The sequence below is a fragment of the Pseudophryne corroboree genome, chromosome 8, assembly GCF_028390025.1.
Source record: "Pseudophryne corroboree isolate aPseCor3 chromosome 8, aPseCor3.hap2, whole genome shotgun sequence".
Lineage (NCBI taxonomy): Eukaryota > Metazoa > Chordata > Amphibia > Anura > Myobatrachidae > Pseudophryne > Pseudophryne corroboree.
Genome location: NC_086451.1, coordinates 403,215,769 through 403,242,598, shown reverse-complemented (window position 1 = coordinate 403,242,598; position 26,830 = coordinate 403,215,769). Strand labels below are relative to the sequence as shown.

General features: G+C 44.5%; 1 long non-coding RNA gene across 1 annotated transcript in view; it reads left to right on the top strand.

The window, feature by feature from the left end:
* Nucleotides 1-26,830, top strand: part of LOC134947859 (uncharacterized) — a 138,777-nt gene that overhangs the window by 87,927 nt on the left and 24,020 nt on the right. Inside the window, exon 4 of the long non-coding RNA XR_010182823.1 lies at nucleotides 26,264-26,380. This is a non-coding gene — a long non-coding RNA (uncharacterized LOC134947859). The remainder of the gene's footprint in view (nucleotides 1-26,263; nucleotides 26,381-26,830) is intronic.

The following is a 26,830-nucleotide window of genomic DNA, read 5'->3' as shown; positions in this document are numbered from 1 at the left end:
TGTGATTAACCGGGAGAATAACTCTGTAGACAGTTAATGCCATGCACTGCTGGTTGCTGGCTGAAACCAGTGGTTACCAAAAGATAGAACTGGTTAGGTAGAGAACAGTGAGCTGTGGGCTGCAGGAGACTGAAGACTGGAACTGCTGGAACCTGTAGTTCCACAGGTCCAATTCACAGGGAATACTCTGAAAACAGAGGACTGAAGCCAGGAGACCCCTGTTCACTGGAAGTGATGCAATGGAGACTGCGGATTCCTGACACCCTCAATACTTACATCTTAGCTGTATTATGTCTTGAGAATGTGTGGTGCTCTATGTTACCTGTACTTTATTTCTGTTGTTTATTTACTGTAATGCTATGTTTTGTCTCCCTGTACTGTCCTTTGTACGGCGCTGCGAAACACATGTGGTGCCTCATAAATAAAATGTAATAATAATAATAATAATAATAATAATAATAATAATAATAATACATGGTGCTGTCGTCCAAAAAGAATTTCAAAGGGTGAAAGTTTAAGTGGTGACCTGGGAGTGGTTCTGATGCTATAAAATACTAGTGGCAGTGCCTCTGGCCATAACAGTCCAGTTTCAGCCATCACTTTGCTCAGCTTGTTCTTAATAGTGCTGTTCATTCTCTCCACCTTCGCACTGGCCTGTGGTCGGTAGGGATTATGTAGCTTACTATTAATGCCCATAAGTTTGCACATGACTTGAAAGACTTCACCTGTAAAATGGGTACCCCATTACGCTCAATAATCTTAGGGATACCATATCTACACACAAATTCCTGTACAATTTTCTTAGCGGTAAACACAGCAGTGTTTGTGATGGCAGGAAATGCCTCTACCCAGTTTGAATAGACATCAGTGCATAACAGTACATATTTCAAATTCCTACAGGGTGGTAGCTGTATGAAGTCGATTTGTATTACCTGGAAAAGTGCGTCTATAGGAGGTATATGGGATGGCTCCATTGGTATTGTTTTACCAATATTCTTCCTCAAGCAAGTAAGACATGTCCTTGCTTTCTTGCTCGCCTGAGAAGAGAACCCTGGTGAACTCCAGTAAGCTCTTACCATTTTGCACATACCTTCCTTCCCCAGATGAGTCAGACCATGTGCTGCTTCAGCTAGGCTTGGGAGATATGCCTTGCGAGCCACTGGCTTACCTTGTTCATCTCTCCAGAGACCAGAGGACTCCTGACCATATCCCTTCGCCTTCCAGACCGCCTTCTCCTGTAGGGAACACAAATCTTGCATTTCAATTAAATGTTGTGTATTGACTGTATTGAATGTCATCAGTTGTGTGGTGGTACTTTGTATGGTGGTGCTTTGTATGGTAGTGCTTGCTGCCGATTAAGCAGCTTCGTCCGCCCGGCTGTTACCAAGTGAAATTGGGTCTTGGTTATAAGTGTGTGCTTTACACTTGATAAAAGCCACCCTGTCAGGTTCCTGTATGGCTGTCAGAAGCCTTTTGATGTGAGATGCGTGCACCACAGGTGTGCCAGCTGCCGTCATGAAATTTCTGAGGTGCCACAGGGCCCTAAAATCATGCACTACTCCGAAAGCATATCTAGAGTCCGTGTATATATTAGATGACTTACCATTTGCCAATTCACATGCTCTGGTCAGTACTACCAGCTCAGCGACTTGTGCAGAGTGAGGTGGACCAAGGGGATCAGCTTCTTTGATACCTTCGTCATGTACAACTGTGTATCTGGTTGTTATGCACACCAGTGCCAGCAGGAAAGTACTGGTGTCAGAACTGTTATGCACTCCAGTGTCTGCAGGAATGTACTGGTGTTTGAACTGTTATGCAAAACAGATGGACTCACAGACAAACTGGGGGATATGACATAACGTACAAAGAAGGTGATAGGGTAACAAAATACACACAAAGTGAACAGAGAAGCCCAGAGGCTAAGGAACTGGGTATCTCCCTTGTATTAGAACTGCTAAGATGGAAAAAGCAAGATGTTGTGTTTTAATACGTAGAGTACCCGAAATGCTGTTGCTAAGGGCAACAGCAAAACCCTAAAGGGTTACCAACGGGTGTGGCAGTAAACTCCTTGGTCAGAGATGGAATTATAGACACAAGGAGAATCTCCACAATCCTAATTCTCACTTGCAGTGCACAGGTTTTAGCTTACTGCCACTAAACTGACCCCTGACACCTAGCACAGTGAGACAGGATTAGACAGGCAAGTCTTAGAATACAGCCGCAAACTTGCTATGTTCAGAGTAGTAACAGAACCCCAGCAAGCTAAACGACTGACTCCAGTCTTACTGCTAGGTCTGGATTGGCAGAGTGTAATACCAAATTCCCAGGCCTATTTGCAGTAAGCAACAAACAAATACAAAGCTACACCGTACTGGCTAACGTTCATGAACTGACTAACCAACAAAGATTCAGCAGCATCTGCTTACCCTGAAAAGAGGCCTTATAAAGCAGGTGCTGTCCACGCCCCACTCAGACCTCACAGACTGTGAGCACAAAAACCAGCACCGGATCCCCTGCCGTGCACAGAGCCTATAACCACTGCACAGCAAAAGACCCGAACCGGAGTATCATTTGCGCTCAGGTTACTCCACTAGCACTTGTCTCCCGGTTGCCATGACGACGTGGCAGCACAGGGCAGGAGACCCTAACACTGGTGCACATGTCTCCTGAGTCCGTCTGTCTGTGACAACTACCGTCAGTGTAAAAGGTAAAGTCTACGTCTTCCAGTGGGTTGTCACTAATGTCAGGTCTCGCAGTGAAAGTCTGGTTCAAGTATTCCATACAATCATGCATATCAGTGTCTGTACTAAATCCTTCTTTACCATTATTCTCATCCTCCACCCTTTGTGCATGACAAGGCACACTTGGTAAATAAATTGCAGGATTTAGTGTGCTACACCTTTTTATGGTGATGTTTACAGGGGCCATCAGTGACAGTTCCTATTTTGTAAACTGAGCGGATGAGACATGTTTGGTTTGGGCGGAGTTTAGCAAGGCTGATACTGCATGAGGTGTATAGATTGTCAGGTCATGTCCTAGCACTACGTCTTCACTCTTACTTACCAACAAAGCTATGGCTTCAACACTTCGTAGGCAAGTGGGGAGAGACCAAGCTACAGTGTCCAGCTGTGCACTGTAGTAGGCTACGGGACTGCTGGCATCACCATGTTTCTGTGTTAGGACCCCTGACACGCACCCAGCACTTTCGGTACCATATAATTAAAAAAGTTTGTCATAATCTGGCATCCCCAATGCTGGTGCTTGTGACAAGCACTCTTTTAGTCTCTCAAATGCCAGTTCGGACTCCTCAGTATGAGAGACCCATTCTGGTTGCTTGAGGAGACCATTTCTTGCAGTAGTAGTGCCAGAATAGAGAACCCCGGAATCCAATTCCGACAATACCCACACATTCCTAGAAGAGAGCGAAATTGTTGCGGAGTCTGTGGCAGAGTCATATCACGGATGGCCTGTATCCTGTCTGTGGTCAGGTGTCTTAGTTCTTGTGTCAAACAGTGTCCCAAGTATTTAACCCTAGTCTAGCACAACTGTAATTTATCCATAGAAACCGTGTGTCCTGTCTGGGAGAGGTGAAACAGAAGCGGTTTAGTGTCTTCCAGGGATGACTCAAATGAAGAGCATAACAACAAGTCATCAACATATTGTATTAGCACCGACCCATTCTCAGGTCGAAAGGATTGCAAACAGTCATGTAGGGCCTCGGAAAAATACTTGGGCTGTCAATTAAACCTTGGGGAAGACGGGTCTAGGTGTACTGTACTCCCCTGTAGGTGAAAGCAAAAAGGTACTGACTGTCAGGGTGAAGAGGAACAGAAAAGAAAGAAGAGCAGAGGTCAATCACAGTGAAGTACTTAGAGGTTGAGGAAATCTGCATGAGGATGACAGCTGGATTGGGCACTATGGGGAATTGGCTGTTGACTATTTTGTTTATACCCCTTAAATTCTGCACTAACCTGTAACCCCTCCCCCCACTCTTTTTCACAGGGAAGATGGGACTATTGGGTGTGCTGGATGTCCTGACTAGGATGCCTTGCTGTAGCAGCCGTTCTATGACAGGGTATACTCCTAATTCCACCTCTGGTTTCAGAGGGTACTGAGGGATTTTTGGAGCTATCCTGCCACCTTTTATTTGCACTACTACTAGGGCTACATTTGCCATCAATCCAGTGTCCTTTCCATCTTTGTTCCATAAGGAACCCGGTATTTGTGAGATCATTTCCTCTACCTGCGATGAACATATGTCTAGAACGGAAGAGTCAAACATTAGCCTTTGAGGGATATCTAACATATCTTGTACTTCCTTTGCATGGTTCTCAGGGATATCTAAAAACACACCCTCAGGGGTACAATATATAACACACCGCATTTAGCATAATAAATATCTGCAAGTAGATTAGTCAGAACCGATGCAGCCAGCAAGAAGGAATGTTTGGTATGCAAGGGCCTTATCGTAACCTCTGCAGGTGTAGTCAAAGGGTACTGTTGCAACTTTCTTGTTACTCCCATTGCCAAAATCATTTTGCCCGTTGTCATTATTCCTGTTGAAGAGTTCAATACAGATCTGGCCACCCCTATACCCACAAGGAAAGGTTTTCTTGTGCCAGCTACATTGACCATGACCTCAGGTTCATCTCCAAGGCCAGCAAACAGTTTCACTGGCTGCAGAATACAGGTGTGACCTGACCTCTATTGTTGGTTTTGGCCTTCCCGTAGGCCATTGGCAGTTACTATGTGTGAGGGAGATATCTGTGAGTTTTCGGAGGCCTGACAGTTCTTCCTTGGTGGGTACCTCCGTGTTTCACCTCTGTGTGGCTCATAATCCCTTCTATATGTTCCCTGATCCCATCTATGTATTTGATAAGGTGTCTCGTGTTCTTGTCTAGGGGGTCTATATTTACTATGTGTCTCTGTGTTTCTACATTCTTTGGCAATGTGTCCCTCCTTGTGGCAAACATAACATCTTATTGACCTTCTCCAGTTTTCTTCAATGATCTGGGGTTTCGGTTGATTGCTCATCCCTTCAAGTGCCTGTATACTTACCACCATCAACCTTTCCCCTTGCGATTCTTTGTGTTTGATGATATTCTGGTCATGTTCAATAGCAGACTCCCTCAGGGCATCCACCGTAATCCCCATCCAATTAGGCAAAGAAATCTGCACTCTGACTTTCAATGCCTCTTTGAGCCCGTCCATTAAAACAGAGACTGCCACCTCCCTGTGATTCACATATTTCTTTATATCCTCTATCCCAGTGTATTTAGCCATATCTTGTAAAACTCTATGGATATATATACGGATGCCAGTTCACTTTCTTTCTGTTTGATTGTGAAAATCTTATTTCACTTTACAACTGTGGGGAAATACAATCCTAATTGTATATTAATCTGTTTTACGTTCTCCTGATAGTATTCATCAGTCAGAGGACTGTCTGTCTCTATCTTACAATCTGTTATACATTTTTGGGGGTCAATATTAGGGGATAGGCAAGCTCTTAACACTGTCCGCCAATCTTTGTTTGTGGGTTCATGGGCATTACCAAGGTCTTTCATACATTTCTGGCATCCGACTAAATCTCTCCTGGGATCTGGGAATTCGGACATGACTGACCACAGTTCAGACCTGGACCACGGGTAATACATGGCAATATTCCTGATGGGGGTTACTCCCTGGTTATCAGTTCTGACATTGGGAACTGCTATTACCCGGACAGGGTTTAACCCAACCACTTCACTCCTGTTTGTCTCACTGTGGGAAGCTACTGTCTCTGCATAATGATCAGTCCCATAATTACCGGTGGCTATGATCTCACCCATCCCTCCAGTGGAAGACACAGCCACTGCTCTTACCGGTTGGGCTGTGCCCACCTGAGTTTTCTGCATGGTGGTTGCCTGAGAGAAGGCTGAGATCATGTTGGGCTCGTCATCCTTATCTGAACCATAATCCTTGGGAGAACTTAGGACAGGGTACAATTTGCATGGGTTAGGGTTAATACAATTACTAAGTGCATTCCTATCATTTCCTGGTATGCTATCTGTTGTAGGAACCTTCCCTCCATCGATATATGGTGATGGTGGTGCACTCACATTCACATTCCTGTCTGGTTTGGACTTTGCTGTACGAGCAAGTTCCCTTTGCATTTCTCCCTCTTGTTGCCATATGTTTAAACAGTCGTTATGTCTGATCCTTTGTTTCTTGGATTTGATCAGACATATCCTATTTCTAACATTCTGCAGCACCTCTTGTTCAAAACTACCAACCCTAGGAAATGATGCCCTATCATCAACAGTCATTCGTACCCATTCATCACAAAAAGCCTCTGTGTATGGACCATATTTCCTACACCATTATATAACCAGCGGACCCTTTCGGCCCTGGTCCTTCAGCCTGAACCCTGGCTGGCGAACGTTTCTTGCTTGCACATTTGGCTCCTATTGTGAACTTTTTAAACACAAACACCAAATGAACAATGCAAGCAAACAATGAAAGTTCTCCGAGTTCTTTCACCAACTCCTTCTCCGCTGGAAAATACCACGGTCCACTTCTATAGTGACTGCCGCATACCCAGTAAGGATCCCTTCCAGACCCCTCAGCATTGGAAGTATGAAGTATTAACAGCAATAAATCAATACCCCACCTTACTCAGTGGAGGTTACAGGCCTGCTATTTTTTTGGTTTCGATCCACTGGAAATTTCTTAGTGAGAAACAATTTATCAATCACCCTATCCAATGAATGTCCATCTAGGAATATTTAGAGAGAGTCAGCGAAAATTCCTTCTCTTTACACAAATCACATCTGCGTATGCTAACACAGCATGTATGATTACACAATTGCATGAAATTACACAAATGGTATCATGTTGCACCGCGTATCACACACACACACGTGCGGTCCAATCACACGGCTTATTGATACTTGTTATATATATGCCCTACGATCACAGGAGTCGAATTCACAAGCTGCGCTCCACAGCCGGAGTGTAACATCAAATCACGCTCCTCTGCACGTTTTACTTAAATAAACACACACACACTACGTGCCTCAATACCAATACGTGAGGTCGCTAGCCTTCACGCCTTCACGCCACCAAGGCTCTGCTTACTCAGTGTCTCCTCAACTGGATCCTGGGGTTTTTGTCCTGGGGTTCAATGCACTCACACTTTCTTTTCAGCAACCCACACTTTTAGATTTTCTGTACAGAAAAAAAATCACCCCCTTTGATTGATAGCTTGCTCCACAGGTAGTACACTAATAACAAGATCTTGAGTAATCTGTCGAAAATTGGATAGTTACTTGTTATTTTTATCCCACCTTAAAATGAACTTCTGTTGAGTGGTAAACTTGCGCTCGCTACTTTACGCAACTTTTGCGTAAGTTCGCAACCGTGCACGTAATCGTGCACACATACGCATTCCTGTACGCACGCTTCACGTACTTTTGTACTGTGCGTTCGCAAATAAATATTCCACACTTCTATCAATCAATGTAAGCAATGGAGCAAATTTGTGTTTCTACTGCTTTTGCTTAATACACAATACACCTTTGTTCCCTCACACACGCTGGAAGTCACCCACGAGGATAACTTCCATTGAGTGCTGCCTAAACTTTTAGGCCGGAACAGAGTCTTGTATGTGTTTTACAAGTACCCACTTAAAACAAATATACCAAATGTATAACAAATAACTTATCCGATTCTATGCAGATCTAAAATGACTATTACAACCTATGGCAACAATATGTGAGAGTATACGCAAAATATCAGTACACTTGTGCGCGTTTTCCTGCCAAAAGTAACACACACAAAAAATTAGCTTTTCCTTGCTGTCCCGCAGTTGGCACCAGCACCTATACAGGACTATACAGGACAGACGTGGTTTAACAACGTTAGGTAGTTTTAACACAAAACAAAATTGATTTACTTTAGACGTGTCCTCCACCGTTTGTTGTTAGACCGAGGGGACGCAAGTTGCTTTAACTGGAGTCCACTTGGATTCATAACCTTAGCACCATTGCCCCTATGGGCTTGAATGAACAGCTCAACCTAGATTGTTTTTTGTAAATTGTTACATTAGTTTGTGACTAGTATTAGTGATAATAAGATTTTAAACCTACCGGTAAATATTTTTCTCGTAGTCCGTAGAGGATGCTGGGGATTCCGTAAGGACCATGGGGATAGACGGCTCCGCAGGAGACATGGGCACTTTAAGAAAGACCTTAGATCCTGGGTGTGCACTGGCTCCTCCCTCTATGCCCCTCCTCCGGACCTCAGTTAGAGAAACTGTGCCCAGTGGAGACTGACAGTACAAGGAAAGAATTTTTGTTAATCCAAGGGCAAAATTCATACCAGCCACACAAATCACACCGTATAACTTGTGATAAACTACCCAGTTAACAGTATGAAAACAACATAGCATCAGTTCAAGACCGATGCAACTATAACATAACCCTTATTCAAGCAATAACTATATACAAGTATTGCAGAAGTAGTCCGCACTTGGGACAGGCGCCCAGCATCCTCTACGGACTACGAGAAAAAGATTTACTGGTAGGTTTATAATCTTATTTTCTCTTACGTCCTAGAGGATGCTGGGGACTCCGTAAGGACCATGGGGATTATACCAAAGCTCCCAAACGGGCGGGAGAGTGCGGAAGACTCTGCAGCACCGATTGAGCAAACACGAGGTCCTTCTCAGCCAGGGTATCAAACTTATAGAACTTTGCAAAGGTGTTTGAACACGACCAAGTAGCAGCTCGGCATAGTTGTAGTGCCGAGACCCCTCGGGCAGCCGCTCAAGAAGAGCCCACTTTCCTAGTGGAATGGGCCTTGACTGATTTAGGCAACGACAAACCAGCCGTAGAATGCGCTTGCTAAATCGTGTTACAGATCCAGCGAGCAATAGTCTGCTTTGAAGCAGGGGCACCAATCTTGATGGTCGCATACAGGATAAACAGTGCATCTGTTTTTCTGACTCTAGCCTTTCTGGCTACGTAAATTTTCAAAGCCCTGACCACATCAAGTGACTCGGAATCCTCCAAGTCATGTGTAGCCACAGGCACCACAATAGGTTGGTTCATATGAAAGGATGAAACCACTTTTGGCAGGAATTGAGGACGGGTCCGCAATTTCGCTCTATCCATATGGAAAATCAGATAGGGGCTTTTATGTAACAAAGCCGCTAATTCCGACACTCGCCTAGCCGAAGCCAAGGCTAACAACATGACCACCTTCCAAGTGAGATATTTCAACTCCACCGTTGTAAGTGGTACAAACCAGTGTGACTTAAGGAACTTAACACCACGTTAAGGTCCCAAGGCTCCACTGGAGGTACAAAAGGAGGCTGAATATGCAGCACTCCCTTCACAAAAGTCTGAACTTCTGGGAGAGAAGCCAATTCTTTTTGAAAGAAAATGGATAGGGCCAAAATCTGAACCTTAATGGAGCCTAATTTTAGGCCCAAGTTCACTCCCGTTTGTAGGAAGTGAAGGAAACGGCCCAGATGGAATTCTTCCATAGGAGCATTCCTGGCCTCATACCAAGAAACATATTTTCGCCATATACTGTGATAATGTTTAGATGTCACATCCTTCCTAGCCTTTATCAGTGTAGGAATGACCTCATCCAGAATGTCTTGTTTTGCTAGGATCCGGCGTTCAACCGCCATGCCGTCAAACGCAGCCGCGGTAAGTCTTGGAACAGACATGGGCCCTGTTGCAACAGGTCCTGTCTTAGAGGAAGAGGCCACGGATCTTCTGTAAGCATTTCCTGCAGATCCGTATACCAGGTCCTTCGTGGCCAATCTGGAACAATGAGGATAGTTCTCACTCCTCTTTTTCTTATTATTCTCAACCCTTGGGTATGAGAGGAAGAGGAGGAAATACATAGACTGACCTGGCGCAATAACTCTGCAGCTTTTTGTTGAAGCGGGACGCCATTATGTTTATCTGTGGCAGTCCCCACCGAATTGCAATCCGTGTGAAGACTTCATGATGAAGTCCCCACTCTCCAGGATGTAGGTCATGTCTGCTGAGGAAGTCTGCTTCCCAGTTGTCCACTCCCGGAATGAACACTGCTGACAGTGCGCTTACATGATTATCCGGCCAGCGAAGAATTCTGGTGGCTTCCGCCATCGCCACTCTGCTCCTTGTGCCGCCTTGGCGGTTTACATGCGGTTTACATGTGCTACTGCGGTGACGTTTTCTGACTGGATCAGAACCGGTTGGTCGCGAAGTAAGGTATCCGCTTGACGTAGGGCGTTGTATATGGCCCTTAGTTCCAAGATGTTGATGTGAAGACAAGTCTCTTGACTTGACCAAAGACCTTGGAAATTTCTTCCCTGTGTGACTGCTCCCCTACCTCGGAGGCTCGCGTCCGTGGTTACCAGGATCCAGTCCTGAATGCCGAACCTGCGGCCCTATAAAAGGTGAGCACTCTGCAGCCACCACAGAAGAGATACCCTGGCCCTGGGGGATAGGGTGATCAACTGATGAATTTGTAGATGTGACCCGGACCACTTGTCCAGTAGGTCCCATTTGAAAGTCCTTGCATGGAACCTGCCGAAGGGAATGTCTTTCCCAGGACTCGAGTGCAGTGATGCACTGACATCTGTCTTGGTTTCAATAGGTCCCTGACCAGAGTCATTCCTGGGCCTTCTCTATCTGAAGGTAAACCCATTTCTGGTCCGTATCCAGAATCATACCCAAGAAGGGCAGATGAGTCACAGGAACCAACTGTGACTTCGGGATATTGAGAATCCAGCCGTGTTGCTGTGACAACTTCAGCGAAAGTGACACGCTGTTCAACAACTGCTCTTTTGATCTCGCCCTTATCAGGAGATCGTCCAAGTATGGGATAACTGTGACTCCTTGCTTGTGTATGAGCACCATAATTTCCGCCAATTACCCTGAAATTGGTAATGACAATACTGTACCGCAATTCTCAGGTACGCCTGATGGGGTGGATAAATGGGAACATGAAGGTATGCAGCCTTTATGTCTAGATACACCATAACCCCCCCCCCCCCCTGTTCCAGGCTGGTGATGATCGCTCTGAGCAATTCCACTTTGAATTTGAACCTTTTCCAGTATAGGTTCAGAGATTTTAATTTTAAAATAGGTCTGACCGAACCGTACGGTTTCGGGACTACAGACAAGGTTGAGTAATATCCCCTTCCTTGTTGCAGGAGGGGAACCTTGAGCACCACCTGTTGGAGATACAATGTGTGAATTGTATTTAATATTATCTCCCTTTCTGGGGGAGAAGCCGGTAGGTCCGATAAGGAAAACCGGCGAGGGGGCACCTTTCGAATTCCAGCTTGTAACCCTGAGAAACAATTTGTATTGCCCCGGGATCCACCTGTGAGTGAACTCAGATGTGGCTGAAGAGTGGAAGACGTGCTCCCACTGGGACGGCAGCCTTAGCGGAGCTCCAGCGTCATGCAGTGGATGTTGTAGAGGCCGGGGAGGACTTCCGTTCCTGGGAACTAGCTGTGCCCTGTGCCCTTACCTCTGGTAAGAATGGACGCTCCTCGTACTTTCTTGTTATTCTGTGACCGAAAGGACTGCATTTGATAATATCGTGCTTTCTTAGGCTGTGAGGGAATATAAGGCAAAAGATCAGAATTACCAGCTATAGCTGTGGAGACCAGGTCCGAGAGCCCTTCTCCACACAATTCCTCAGCCTTGTAAGGTAAACCCTCCATATGCTTCTTTTAGTCGGCATCACCTGTCCATTGCATGTTCCACAGGACACGTCTAGCAGAAATCGACATAGCGTTGACTCTAGAACCCAATAGACTAATGTCTCTTTGGGCATGTCTTATATATCTAAGACAGCATCTTATATATATATATATATATATATATATTGATGGGGGAAAGCTTATCGGCGCTTAACCGCGATACCAATTTATACTAGAATGTAGTCCAGGATGTTTATAAATAAACAAAAAAGTCTCCTTTTTCTAGACACTCCCTTAGTATTAATCGGGCATCAGCTACACCTTAAAGAAAGAAGCATTGGTAAGGTGCTTCATGTACAGTGTAAACAAAAAAAAGGGATAAGTGGTTTTAAGCGACCAGTGGTGTCTAATATTAATAGGAGACTCAAATTAAAAGAAAATATTTTTTAATAAATCTAATATGCACCAATAAAAACAAATAAAATAGTAGCTCTATTACAAAGAGCCAGAAATGTTACTAAAACTGTGTATAAGACATAAGTTAGTATAAAATTAGTAATACAAACTAAAATAAGACAAGAGGAAAAAACGTCCTAAAAGTCGAAAATTGGACATAAGATCAGCATAAAAAGTATAAAAATAAGGTTCTTAGCTTTTTGAGAGGGTATGTATCATAGCATCCAACGCGTTTCGTCCTATCTGGACTTCATCAAGGGGTGACAAACAACTGGGACAGCTCATCTATATATACCTGTATTAGTAAGGAAGTGATAGCTACATCACTTCCTGTCAATTAACAGGTGTCAGATTTCATATATTAATTAAACATTTAAAACATAGTGGAAATACGCCTATAGCATAGTGTAACCATGCTGAGTGAAACCGCTTTGTAAATAACTTTTTTTGTGTGTTAAAAGTTCTAGAAAACACTGATATAGTTCAAAGTCCTGGACTTCCTGTCCGGATCGCGGGTGACGTCACGTTCGCCCCACTTCCGGTGTCCGGCATTCTTCATTGCGCATGCGCCGAGTGCGGGTTGTGGACGGTCCGTGTCCGGCATCCATTGCGCATGCGCCTGTTCTCCCATCTAACAACAGTGGCTGGGAACGTGTGTGCGGTAGCGGCGGCCATTTTCTTGGAGTGCATTCCCCCAGACATTTAGTTGCACAGTCTTGTGGTCGCGGCGGCCATTTTGGATAAGATCGTTCATAATGGAAATGAGTGTATAGCCGAAAATAAAGAGAAACAAGTTTCAGAAGAAGAATTTATGCGAATATTTTGTATTTAAGTATACTGGTATCTCTGGTCCCAAGTGTGGACATAATTAGAACATCCAGTATAATTACATGTCTGGCTGGTATTTGGCAAGAAGACATTAATAATTTCATAATACAGTCAGGTTTATTAGTGCTGGTATTTCTAGTCATATACTGATATAGTTATGCGGTGAGTATCAAAATAATCACTCTCAAGTTGAGAGTGATTATTTTCATACTCACCGCATAACTGACTGTATTATGAAATTATTAATGTCTTCTTGCCAAATACCAGCCAGACATGTAATTATACTGGATGTTCTAATTATGTCCACACTTGGGACCAGACAATCGCCGGTCTGAGTAGTGTACCAGAATGTTTGTAAATGGACTTCAAAGTACTTTTACTGAATCCTATCTGCAGGATCCCTGAGGATAGCTATTAAGTCAGCGCTACCTTTTGGGTAAAGGTGTCAATGCCTTGTCTACCCTAGGGGAAGATTCCCATTGTATCCTGGGCCTAGTAGGGAAAAGATACTCCCTGAGAATTCGTTTTGGGAATCTGCAGTTTCTTGTCTGGAGATTCACGCTCTTTTTCTTCCTGAGAGGAGGGAAATTTACCTCAGCTTTCTTCCCCTTAAACATGTGTACCCTCGTGTCAGGGACAGATGAGTCATCAGTGATATGCAAAACATCTTTTATTACAATAATCATATATTGAATACTTTTCTGCCAGTTTTGGCTGTACTTTGCATTATCGTAGTCGACACTGGAGTCAGACTCCGTGTCGATATCAGTGTCTATTATTTTGGATAGTGAACGTTGTGAGACTCTTAAGGTCTCTGCGACATAGGAACAGACATGGGTAGATTCCCTGGGGTATATTTACTAAGCTCCCGATTTTGACCGTGATGGCGTTTTTTCTTCTAAGTGGCATCTCGGTCATTTACTAAACAGTAATCACGGCAGTGATGAGGCCATTCGTATTTTTTTCCTTGTCCAAGTGAAAAATTACGAATGAATACACCATCGGTCAAATTACGCCTGTTTAGATGTGAATCTCGGTCATTTACTAACCATTCGTAATTGTATTTGCTGCCGCGAAAATGGTTTCGCGGCCGCGAAAAATTACGATTCGCATTTTTTTCCTAAAAAAAAACGCGCCAGCCTTTGAAAACCGCGTTTACATGTGAACTGAATTATCCATTACTCACACCTGTTTTTTTGGGCCTATAAAAGTGTTTCAGGCACATTCTGAACTACTCTCACTCTGAAATGGCTGCTGTGGTGTGTGGCAATGGATTTTTGTTGGCTGTGGGATACGTTAGACTGCTCCATGAGGCTTCCAGGAATCAGGACCAGGTAAGTGAACATGGCCAACAGGTTGTCCAGGTACCGCGGAGGCTGCGCCAGCCTCGTTTTTTTAGAGGTCGTTTAAACCTAAATGCATTGTCCGATGATAGGGTCAAACAGATGTTCCGCCTAAATAGAAACAACATTTTTCACCTGTATGACCTTGTCAAACTGGGCATAGACCCTGAGACAGCACGCTCTCGCTCTGTCTCAGGCCTACACAAACTCCTGGCTGTGTTACACTTTATGGCTACTGGGAGCTTCCAGGCTGTGGCAGGCGACGTCATTGGGATCTCACAGCCCACCTTTTCAAAATATTTGATGCAGGTGAGTCTAAAAATACATATGCGGTTATGGCTAAGTGTTGCTTGTGTAAGTTGAAACACCACAGTATTGTAGAGAATACCTAACATGACACTCACCTTAGCTTATTTAATGTCCACTCAGGTTTTGGATGTGTTGGAGCCACACATTAAAGCCTCAATCTGCTTCCCTACTGAGGAGTCGGAGTGGAGTGCTGTCAGGGTAGCTTTCTATGAGCTTGCTGGCATGCCCAATGTGCTGGGGGCCATAGATTGCACACACGTTCAGCTGAGATCACCTAAGGGCCGCCAGTCTATATATACTAATAGGCATATGGATCAATCAACTAATGTCCAGGTGGTCTGTGATGCAAACTTAAAAATTATGAGTGTTGTTGCAGGTTACCCTGGTGCCTGCCATGACTCCTTCATCCTCAGTCAGTCATCGCTCTTCGATAAATTTGAGGAGGGACAAATGCCTGATGGCTGGCTGTTGGGTATGTTGAAAATGTTATGTGTGTATGTCTTTTAACCACAGCCTAGATTTTGGAGGAGGTGAGAGAATAATCTAACATATGTCCTAATGTTGACTATATATGTTTTTCAGGTGATGGGGGTTACGGCTGCTACTCTTGGCTCCTTACTCCATTGTCCCTACCTGATTCTCCTGCTGAACACAGTTATAATCATGCACATAAGGCTACGCGGAATGTGATAGAAAGATGTTTTGGGGTGCTGAAGTCACGTTTTCGGTGTCTTGATAAATCTGGTGGCCTTTTGTTGTATAGTCCCTCAAAGGTGACTCGAATTGTGTTCTGCTGCTGTTTTCTCCATAATCTGTGTTTAAGTCAACATCTGGCACATGGTGAGGGAGAAAGCAGTCAGCAAGCAGAGGAGTTAGATCCATCTGGTGACAGTGTGAGTACAATTGTAGGGAGGCAGGTACGTCAAGAAGTGATCCTGCGATATTTTACAGGTAAGTTTTATTATGCTGTAATTATCCTTCACTAAACACTTTGCTCTACTTTCTATTGTGTGTTCTGTTACTTACTGTTTGTTGTTTATAGTGGTGTGTCCATTGTGCTTAGTTGATGCTAACAAAACATTTACAGTCATTACCCTTGAAAAACATAACTACATACATACAGACCAGCTTCTTAAATTTTGGAGACGGACACAGGAATGTGTTTTTTTAACAAATTCTTTTATTTATTTGCACAAAAAGTTTTATGTTATTTTTTTCGTTTGTGTGTGCTGGGTGCTGGCTCACTGGCACGTGCTCTTGATGAACGCCGGACAGGGGAGGTTACTGGCGTTTGAACAGGGGTCGTGGTTCCCGAGCTGGAGGTAACTTGCTGAGCACCCATCATAGCAATATTGCTGCTCAGATTATTTAAACTGGCAATCAGCTGAGTGTTTGTAGCAGTGTGGCTGGCTACAATCCTGGATAAGGCCTCATTCACCACTTGATTGTGTTGAATTATCTGAACTAGTGCCTGCTGATGTCGCTGTTGTTCATCTATAATGCGGGATAAATTAGCATTCATTTGGCTGTTTTCTGCCCTAATTTGCTCCATAGAGGTAGCCATTCTCCCTACTTGTACTATTAGTTTGCCCGAGTTGCGACTAATACGCGGTAGATGATGGGGCAGACTGGCAAGGTGTTGTGTATGTTGGGTCAGGGTGGCATTGCTTTGGGCCTGTTGGCTTGTCCAACTTGCCCAAAAATCGTCAGGAATTTGGCTTGGGGGCGGAGCTTGTGCCAGTTGGGGACTGCTGGATGGTTGGGGTATATCCTGCAACTGGATTGGCATGCTTGGATCCACAGCTGTTAATTGCAGTGTGAAGGATGGCTGTTGTTCTGGTCCCTGCTGGTCCTCGGCGGACATCAAGTTGTGCTCTGTATGGGGTAGGCACCATGCAATGTTGTAATTTTTTGAATTTGTCAAGGCTAATGCAACACATTAATACATTCCTAAAACAACATTTTTGCATTAGTAGCTCTTGTTTTTTGCAACGTTAAAAATTGATAACATTTTTTGATAAAAAAACCAACACAGGCGCAAACATTGGCAAATTAGCATATTCCTAATTTGTAGGTATGTCTAGTGGAACAACAATACCCAGCAAGCTGTACCGAGTCTGCTAATTATCACATAGGAATATCCTGAATGCTTAGCCATAGGTATGTCTAGTCACTAGTGTATTAAATATTAGCAGATTTATCCAAGTTTTATTTGTAGTTATTTGGGGAATGTGTAATGGTTTCATTCCTACACATTATTTGTTTGTTTAAGTTTTATTGCCCCAAATGGGTGATGGGCTAGGGGAGGGTCCAATCAATCAATGTGCTTACATACACATGTTTGGGCTTTATATTGGTGTGTAGTTTAGCTGATTTTAGCGTAGCTGAATCATTGTGTGGAGAAAGATCTCAAAGGGAGAAAATCTCTAAGGGATTCGTCTGGCACTTATACTGGACTTTAACTGGACGGAAACTGCATGGAAACTCCAAACAAAAGCAAATCAACACAATCCACCAAACCTTGGACTGCAGCTACAAATGTATGTACACACCTATTATTCTCCAAACCTCACTTACCCGGACACTAAACATTCACTTTCTGCAAAAAACCTGCAATACAACTTTTACTCTGACCCTGCAAATACCTGGAAAACAAATGTTTAATTGAGAAGCATATTTGATGAAATAACACTGACTTGTGGTTTGCCAACACTGTATAATTTTCCATCTAACATCAACAAATATTTGATTTACTGGTAATCTGTAGATATTAATATCATTTTAATTACTTGCAAATCGTATTTCTTTCTGCAAACTTCACTGCTCTCTCATACAGCCACCACTCCTCCCCCTATTCTCATTACACTACCAGTTTACACACCATCCACACTATGGCCAGGCTGGCAACCCCCCTTACTCATTGTCCTTCTATTCCTTTATTCTGTCCCCTGTTACCACCTCTATCCCTCTCTCACAGTCTCCTACATCTCATCCTCCCTCCTCTCCTCTGTCTGCCTCCCTACCCCTCTTCTGTTTCCCCATTGCAATTCACTTCTGCCCCTTCACACCACTTATACCCCACCGCTCAACCCTACTCTTTCCCTCCTCTGCCTGTCTCCTCACCTCTCCTCCACCAGTATCAAACTGCACTCCCTCCCTGTTTCACGCATGCAGTCTCCCTTCCTAGCCAAGGCCCCAGCACCATCATCACACCCTCTTTATCTTCTCCTTCCAAATTACTCCTACCTCAACGCTACAGCAATCCTGATAATCTCATTCACATCTCTCCCACAAACTCATACCCCCTATCTTGTGCACTCTGGAATGCCCGATCTATTTGCAACAAACTGACCCCCACTCATGACCTTTTCATTTCCAACTCCCTGCACCTCCTGGCCATTACAGAAACCTGGATTACTCCTCATGACACCACTTCTCCTGCTGCTCTCTCTGCTGGGGGCCTCACATTCTCACACACACCCCGACCCGGGGGTCGCCATGGGGGTGGTGTTGGGATCCTTTTACCCTCAAGCTACACATACCAACTTATACCTCCAGAACCTTCTCTTACATTCTCTACATTTGAGGTCCATGCATTACGCCTCTACCAACCAACTAATCTTCGAGTTGCTGTAATTTACCGTCCACCTGGCATTTCCTCCAAATTCCTTGACAACTTTGCTTCCTGGCTACCTCACTTCCTCTCTTCTGACATTCCCTCCATTATTCTAGGTGATTTCAACATCCCTATCGATAACCCCACAAAATCACCTGCCTCTAAACTCCTTAACCTCACCTCTTCACTTGGTCTCTCCCAGTGGACCACCTCACCCTCCCATGTGAACGGGAGCTCACTGGATCTGGTTTTCACTCACCGCTGTGATATTTCTGATTTCTCCAATTCCCCTTTTCCCCTCTCTGACCACCATTTGCTCTCTTTCAACTTATCTATCTCTGCTTCCCCATCTCTCCCTCCTAAGGCTACCATCACGAAGCGTAACATTGAGGCTATTGACACCTCATCCCTGTCCTCCCTGTTTGACTCCCTTCTCTCTCCTCTTCTCTCTCTCACATGCCTTGAACAAGCCACATCCCTATACAATGCATCTCTTACTTCTGCCCTTGACTCTGTTGCTCCGCCAACCACTATTCACCCTCGCAGATCAACACCTCAACCCTGGCACACCAAATGCACCAGATACCTACAAAAATGCTCACGTACTGCCGAGCGACAGTGGAGGAAATCACGCTCTAAAGCAGACTTCCTCCATTTCAAATTCATGCTCTCATCCTTCAGTACTGCCCTTTCCCTTGCTAAACAATCATACTTCAAAATCCTCATTTCTACACAGTCTTACAACCCCCGGCGCCTCTTTGCCACTGTTAACTCCCTCCTCTGCCCACCACCACCTCCTCTCCCTTCCTCATTGTCTGCTCTTGACTTTGCCACTTATTTCACATCCAAGATTGACTCCATACGTCAGGATATCACTTCCCACCAGACCAGCAACCAGCCACCACCCATCCCTTGCCACCCCTCCCCTTCCCTCTTACCAACTCTGACATCTTTCTCCCATGTATCTGGCGAGGAAGTCATGGCCCTCATCCGTTCCTCCCCCCCCACAACCTCCCCGCTCGACCCTATCCCCTCCCACCTCCTCCGTTACCTCTCCCCTTCTGCCTGTTCCCATCTTGCCCACCTTCTCAATCTCTCCCTTTCATCAGGCACTGTCCCCTCTGCCTTCAAGCATGCTCTTGTCTCCCCTATTCTTAAAAAACCTACCCTTGATCCTAACAGTCTCTCCAACTATCGACCCATCTCTCTCCTCCCCTTTGCCTCCAAACTTCTTGAGCGTATTGTCTATAATCGCCTCACTGCCTTTCTTTCCTCTCACTCACTGCTTGACCCATTCCAGTCTGGTTTCCGTTCTCTCCACTCCACTGAAACTGCCCTCACAAAAGTCTGCAATGACCTCCATGCAGCCAAATCTAAGGGCCACTACTCTCTGCTTATTCTTCTTGACCTCTCTGCTGCTTTTGACACTGTGGACCATCCTCTCCTTCTGCAAATCCTTCACTCTCTTGGTCTGCGTGATACTGCCCTCTCCTGGCTGTCCTCCTACCTCTCTGATCGTTCCTTCTCTGTCTCCTCTCATGATGCTACCTCCCCCCCACTTCCACTAACTGTTGGTGTCCCCCAAGGCTCTGTTCTTGGTCCTCTCCTTTTCTCTCTCTATACGTCCTCTTTAGGTGAACTCATTAGTTCTTTTAACTTCCAATATCACCTCTATGCTGATGACACTCAAATCTACCTCTCCTCCCCTGATCTCTCCACGGCTCTCCTCACTCGTACCTCAAACTGTCTTTCTGCTATCTCTTCCTGGATGTCTCAGCGCTTTCTTAAACTCAACATGTCTAAGACTGAGCTGATCATCTTCCCACCCTCCCGCACAGCCTCACCTCCCACAATCTCATTATCCATTGATGGCACAACTATCTCCCCTAGCCCCCAAGTACGCTGTCTTGGCGTAATCCTTGACTCCTCCCTCTCCTTCAAACCACACATTCAGCACCTCTCACAAACCTGTCATTTTCATCTCAAAAACATTTCTAGAATCAGACCTTTTCTCACACAGGATGCCACTAAGATCATTATTCACTCACTGATTATTTCCAGACTGGACTACTGTAATCTCCTCTTAACTGGCCTCCCTGACAATCACCTCTCTCCACTCCAATCTATCCTCAATGCTGCTGCCCGGCTCATCTTCCTCACCAAACGCACTACGTCTACCTCCCCCCTCCTACAGGCCCTCCACTGGCTTCCCTTCCCTTTCAGAATCCAATTCAAACTTCTCACACTCACTTACAAAGCACTCACCCACTCCTCTCCCATCTACATCTCTGACCTTATCTCCCTTTACTCTCCCACCCGTCCTCTTCGCTCTGCTAATGCACGCCGTCTCTCCTGTCTTCTGATTACTTCCTCCCACTCCTATCTCCAAGATTTTTCACGTGCTGCTCCATTTCTCTGGAATTCTTTACCTCTCCCCCTCAGACTCTCCACCTCTCTACAAAACTTCAAACGGGCTCTTAAGACCCATTTCTTTACCAAACGTAGCCAAATCTCAACATAACCCTCTGTTCCACGCTCTCTATGTACCCCATCTGTGTCATCCCTGTCTGTCTACCCCTCCCCTTAGAATGTAAGCTCTCACGAGTAGGGCCCTCTTCCCTCATGTGCTTATACTTTTCTTACTTTAATAATCCTCAACCACCCAGATCCCACAGTTTTTTGACCACCTGGAACTTATCTCTATGTTTACTGGTGTAGTTATGCTTAGCTGCCCTGTACTTGTCCTATATTGTATTCAACTGTAAGTCACTGTTTTCCTATTTTTTATATGCATCTGTACTCTGTAATCGGGCGCTGCGGAACCCTTGTGGCGCCATATAAATAAAGGATAATAAATATTCCTCACCTAACTAACTTCCCTCCACAACATTACACTGTTAGATTCCCTCCCCTCACCACGATATAGACTACTTACCTGTATAGTCCAGAGGAGCTGAGCAAGTAAGCCATCTACATACTGGACAGGGGCGATGTGTGAACACTCTAATGGGTTTTTTTTTTTGGTCCAAAATTTATTTGTCTTCATATTTTTGAAAAATGTGAACGTGTGTGTGCTTAATGTATACTCAAATCTGTTCTTTTCATACAAATAGGTTGTCTAGACCATCCACTAAGACCTTATCTATTTTTATTAAAGCACCTTGAGCAATTGAAGACGTTACATCACATTGGTTGTTGAGGAAAACATGTAAACTCCAAACCAACTAACAACATCTTAAGTGTACTGTGTATATTATTGCTTATGTGTTTAATTTCTGTTTTTACTCACCAGATAACTGAGGTGATCTGGGCTCATCACTCTGCGAACTCGCCAATAGTGCCAGTGGTGGCTGGGGTGACACTGCCGATAGTCTTCGCCTGGGTGGGGATGATGGAGGTGCAGAATCAGAGCCAAGACGCCGTGTCTTAGTTGGCCTCCTGGGTAAGTGGCCCAAGCCCTGTGATGGGCGCCTTACAGGAGGTCGGCTTCCAGAAGCAGAACCTAGGTGCAAAATTTAACATTATTATTTTGTACTTCTATGTGTTTTCAGAATATGTGACTACAGTGAAGACTTACCTGCAATACCGCCATCATCCTGACTGGTCTGAGGCCTGTCTGGGCGGCTGGTCTGTGTGACTGTGGAAAAAGTGACCCCAACATTATTACCATGTTTTTTGTCAAATGAACCAGTGAAAACCATTAATGTACTGTAAGCATCTATTTGGTTTGGTTTCCAAAAAAAAATTAAGCTTAAGAGCTTCTATATTCATGATTTTTAGTTGAATATCAAAATGTACTTGATGTGGCACACAATAAAGTTTATACCTAAAAGATTTTGGACTCAGATATTGCAGAGATTCAGTACTTGCCAATTTTAAAATAATTTAATGTTTTAAAAATTGCCCCGCTTTTAAGTTTTTACTTAAAACAAATACATTTTGAGGATTTTAAACAAACACACATGTTCAAGCCAAATACAAACAGAAAGAGGCGATCTCCCAGCGATGCTATGTGTAATTTTCTGATCCGTATGTGTTCCTGTTCCTCAGATAAAGAACACAATATAAAATATATCCATTAACATGTGCTGATGCTTCAATAAATTTCTAAAGTCACTCCTCTTAGTGACTGACCTGGGTTAAATAAGATGCATTCACATAACGGTTTCTTTAATACTGCATACAATCGGCCACCATCAGCTTATCTACACCAGCTTTATCCGAAACGCGTTGGTTTACTACAAGGGGACCCTGGACCAGACCCTTCCACGGTGGTTGGCGGCATTTTGTGGGTAATCTTTTCTTCACTTTCAAAGTATTAAGAACATTTACCCCTATCCATCCTACCGGTACCATTGGAAGTGGTCTTTTGGTCTTATATATTGGGTACATTGTGCAGTGTTTTGTTTATTGTTCAAACTTTTTATTATTCCCACAATGTTGGTGGGTAATTTTATATTTTTTAAATAAATACATATTTTATCACTATTCGCTGTCATTTGGATCCATTTGAGTGGAGGAAACAAAGGTCCAGACACAGAGACTGGAAAAGATACCTTTCAGCGCACATAGGGCTTATCATAAAGGTAAGCCTGGTGTAGATAAGCTGATGGTGGCCGATTGTATGCAGTATTAAAGAAACCGTTATGTGAATGCATCTTATTTAACCCAGGTCAGTCACTAAGAGGAGTGACTTTAGAAATTTATTGAAGCATCAGCACATGTTAATGGATATATTTTATATTGTGTTCTTTATCTGAGGAACAGGAACACATACGGATCAGAAAATTACACATAGCATCGCTGGGAGATCGCCTCTTTCTGTTTGTATTGTATCTGTAGAGGAGTGGTGCTCCTTTTTGGGGATCTGCCGAGCTGAAGCTAGGGCGCAAGTTACTTTTCAATCTATCTTTTGTCTACACATGTTCAAGCATTATCGCAAAAAATTGCACCAAAAAAAAAAAAAAAAACTTTTAAAAAAACTGCACATGTTTTTGTTATTAAAAAAACCACAAAAAAAAAGCAAGGAGAAAAAAACACATTCAAAACACAAACACACCTTAAGGGAGCATAGGCATGCAATCTGTTTTTTGCCAAAAAAAACATCCTTAAAACTTTAAAAATTACATTAAAGAAATTGAACACACATTTTAAGAACAATAATACAAAACAAACTTACCATCCTGCGTGGGTCGGTCCGAATCCCGGACATGAGTAGCAGACACCACCTCGCCAGGAATCAATGCCCGCACAGGCTCCTCCCAGTCCCGATAGCTTACACGTAAAGGTGGCCCACCTCCGGTTCTACGTGCAGATTTGGACTCTTTGGCCATCTTGGCCTTGACACGCCGCTTAATATCGTAAAAATGCTTGCGGCACGTGTCCTCTGTCCGCCTCACCACACCCTCACTATTTACAGCAAGTATAACTTGCCCCCACAGGGCAGACTTCCTGCGGGAGGACACCCTGGCAGCATCCTGACCAAACAATTGGCGATGGTGCTTCATCAGCTCACGTACCAACGCCATGTTTTCAGCATAGCTGAACTTTATATTCCTGCCAGTCTTGGTAGTGGTGCGTGGCTGCGGAGCCACAACACCATCACTATCACTGGAAAATCCAGCAACAGGCACCCCCTCCTCCTCCTCCTCACTAACCTCCTCCCTCTCACTACCCCCCTCCACCTCACTACCAGCCTCCACCTCACTACGAGCCTCCACCTCACTACCAGCCTCCACCTCACTACCAGCCTCCACCTCACTAACCTCCGCCACCACACTGACCTCTGAGTCGGACATGACAAACAACATAAAACACTGAAAAATGAAAACACAAAACACACTCCTCCACTACTCCTACTACACACCACACAGCCAACACACGCTCACTCACTCACAAACAATGACAAAAGACTGAAATAATAAAACAAGGACAAAAAAGTTTACAAACTGGGAAAAAACAATACTACAAAGTTCACAAGACTCCTAACACACACAGTACAGCACTCAACAATCACCAAACTCCTCTCCAAATCCACCAAAAACTCCACCAAACTCACCAACTCCAAATACACCTTCCTCTCTCCTCTCCACTAGCTAAACCCACGAGGTGCGGAGTGTTTGGGGCGTTTTTATAGTAACATGCACAGACACTCCTCCTTTACGAATACAACCAATCACGGCCGCGTGACGTAAACGAAACTTAGAAGTCAAAACGCGGCAGCAAATTCCAAATCACTGCCGTAACAGACTTGTGACGCAGTCGTAAAAAAAAAACCCCAACGCGGCCGCGAAATAGCAAACGCGGCCGCAATCAACAGCAGAAAAGCACGAATGACATCGACATCGGAAGATAGAAAAAATACGAATACGAACGCTTAGTAAATGAGTCGTAATCAATTCAAAAAGTTGCAAGTTTACACTGTCGATGTCAGTCGCGATTGAACTTGAACATGATTCTGAAATATACGAATCTTAGTAAATAAACCCCCCTGTCTGTTCTCTAATCTTTTGTGCAATAAATTTACCTTAGCACTTAATTTCACATATCCAATCAGGTGTCGGCGTTGTCGACGGAGACACCACACACACACACACACATTTTCTCCATCTCCTCCTCAGGAGAGCCTTTTACCTCAGACATGTCGACACACACATACCAACACACCACACACTCAGGGAATGCTCTTCTGAAGACAGTTCCCCCACAAGGCCCTTTGGAGAGACAGAGAGAGAGAGTATGCCAGCACACACCCCAGCGCTATATGACCCAGGAAAAAACACAGCAATTTTATGTTTACTCAGTAGCGCTGTTATTATTATTTGCGCCGAATTATGTGCCCCCACCTCTTCTTTAAAACCCTCTCTTCTACCGTGGTATAAGCAGGGGAGAGTCCGGGGAGCCTCCTCTCAGCGGTGCTGTGGAGAAAAACATGGCACTGGTGAGTGCTGAGAAGAAGCCCCGCCCCCTCGGCGGCGGGCATCAGTCCCGCTAAAAGTGTAAAATTGGTGGGGGCTCATGCATATATACAGTGTCCAGCTGTATATATGCTCTCTTTTGCCAAATAAGAGGTTTATATTGCTGCCCAGGGCGCCCCCCCTGCGCCCTGCACCCTTACAGTGACTGCCGTTTGTGAGGTGTATGGGAGCAATGGCGCACAGCTGCAGTGCTGTGCGTTACCTCAGTGAAGATCATGAAGTCTTCTGCCGCCTCTGAAGTCTTCTTTTCTTCTCATACTCACCCAGCTTCTATCTTCCGGCTCTGTGAGGAGGACGGCGGCGTGGCTCCGGAACGAACTCCAGGGTGAGACCTGTGTTCTGACTCCCTCTGGAGCTAATGGTGTCCAGTAGCCTAAGAAGCAGAGCCTTGTAACTCACAGAAGTAGGCCTGCTTCTTTCCCATCAGTCCCTCGATGCAGGGAGTCTGTTGCCAGCAGGCTCCCTGAAAATAAAAAACCTAACAAATATACTTTCTGTCAGAAAGCTCAGGAGAGCTCTCTGAAAAGCACCCAGTCTCCACTGGGCACAGTATCAAACTGAGGTCTGGAGGAGGGGCATAGAGGGAGGAGCCACTGCACACCCAGGATCTAAAGTCTTTCTTAAAGTGCCCATGCTCGTCTATCCCCATGGTCCTTACGGAGTCCCCAGCATCCTCTAGGACGTAAGAGAAACATTCTTACTATCTGTTCTTGCATGATATCTCTCTTCCCCTAGGATCTATTTCAGTGTGATCTAGAGGCTTCATTTGTTTGACACATGTCTTTTTATTGTCCATGACACCGCTGACATTATTGTTCCCTCAACTCGATCTGTGCAACATTCCTGTCATGCCAGCGTTTCATTAACCAGCGCTACTGTTTTAGTGCCCGTAAGGCACACAGTTCATCATGCATTTTTCAGCTTTTTTTAGATTCGGCTAGCTACAGGAAAGTTCCACACTCTGAGCTTCTGTTTACATCTGCTCTTTCACCCCATGATAAGGCTTTCTCTATTAGTCACGTTCACATTGTTTCCATAGTTACAGCCGGACCGGGTGCAGCGATGTGAGGCGCACGTCGCAGGATTGTGATGTCACCGGACGGGCTCCCTGCACGAGACACACGCTGATGGAGGCACTGGGTGTTCTTCTATAAAGGTATGATCTGTTTTATTGTTCTTTTGGTCTGACGAAAGTTTAGTTAATAAACTGAAATGTTACTGCAGCTTATGGTGTTCAGGACCTATCTTTTTCAGTGATTATTAAGACCTTGGAGTGCCGCCTTCTACCTGCTATTTCTATACGTTGCAAGATGTATTTTAGGAGGGCAGCCAGGCAACTACCTTTTGTTTGTGAACGAGTGCCAGCTTCTTTTTATACATATATAAACCTGGCCCCATCGTACGCGAACCTTTTCATGGCCCATTATGAGAACACTCATAATGGGCCGCGTTATGGGCATCATATACCTTTTTTTAAAAGGTTTATTGATGACATTTTTTTGCTCTGGGAAGGTTCTGAATTTGAATTCACTAACATGGTGAGTCAACTTAACTCACTTGATAGTCCTATAAAATTCACTTATTCAGTGTCAGCTACGACCATTAA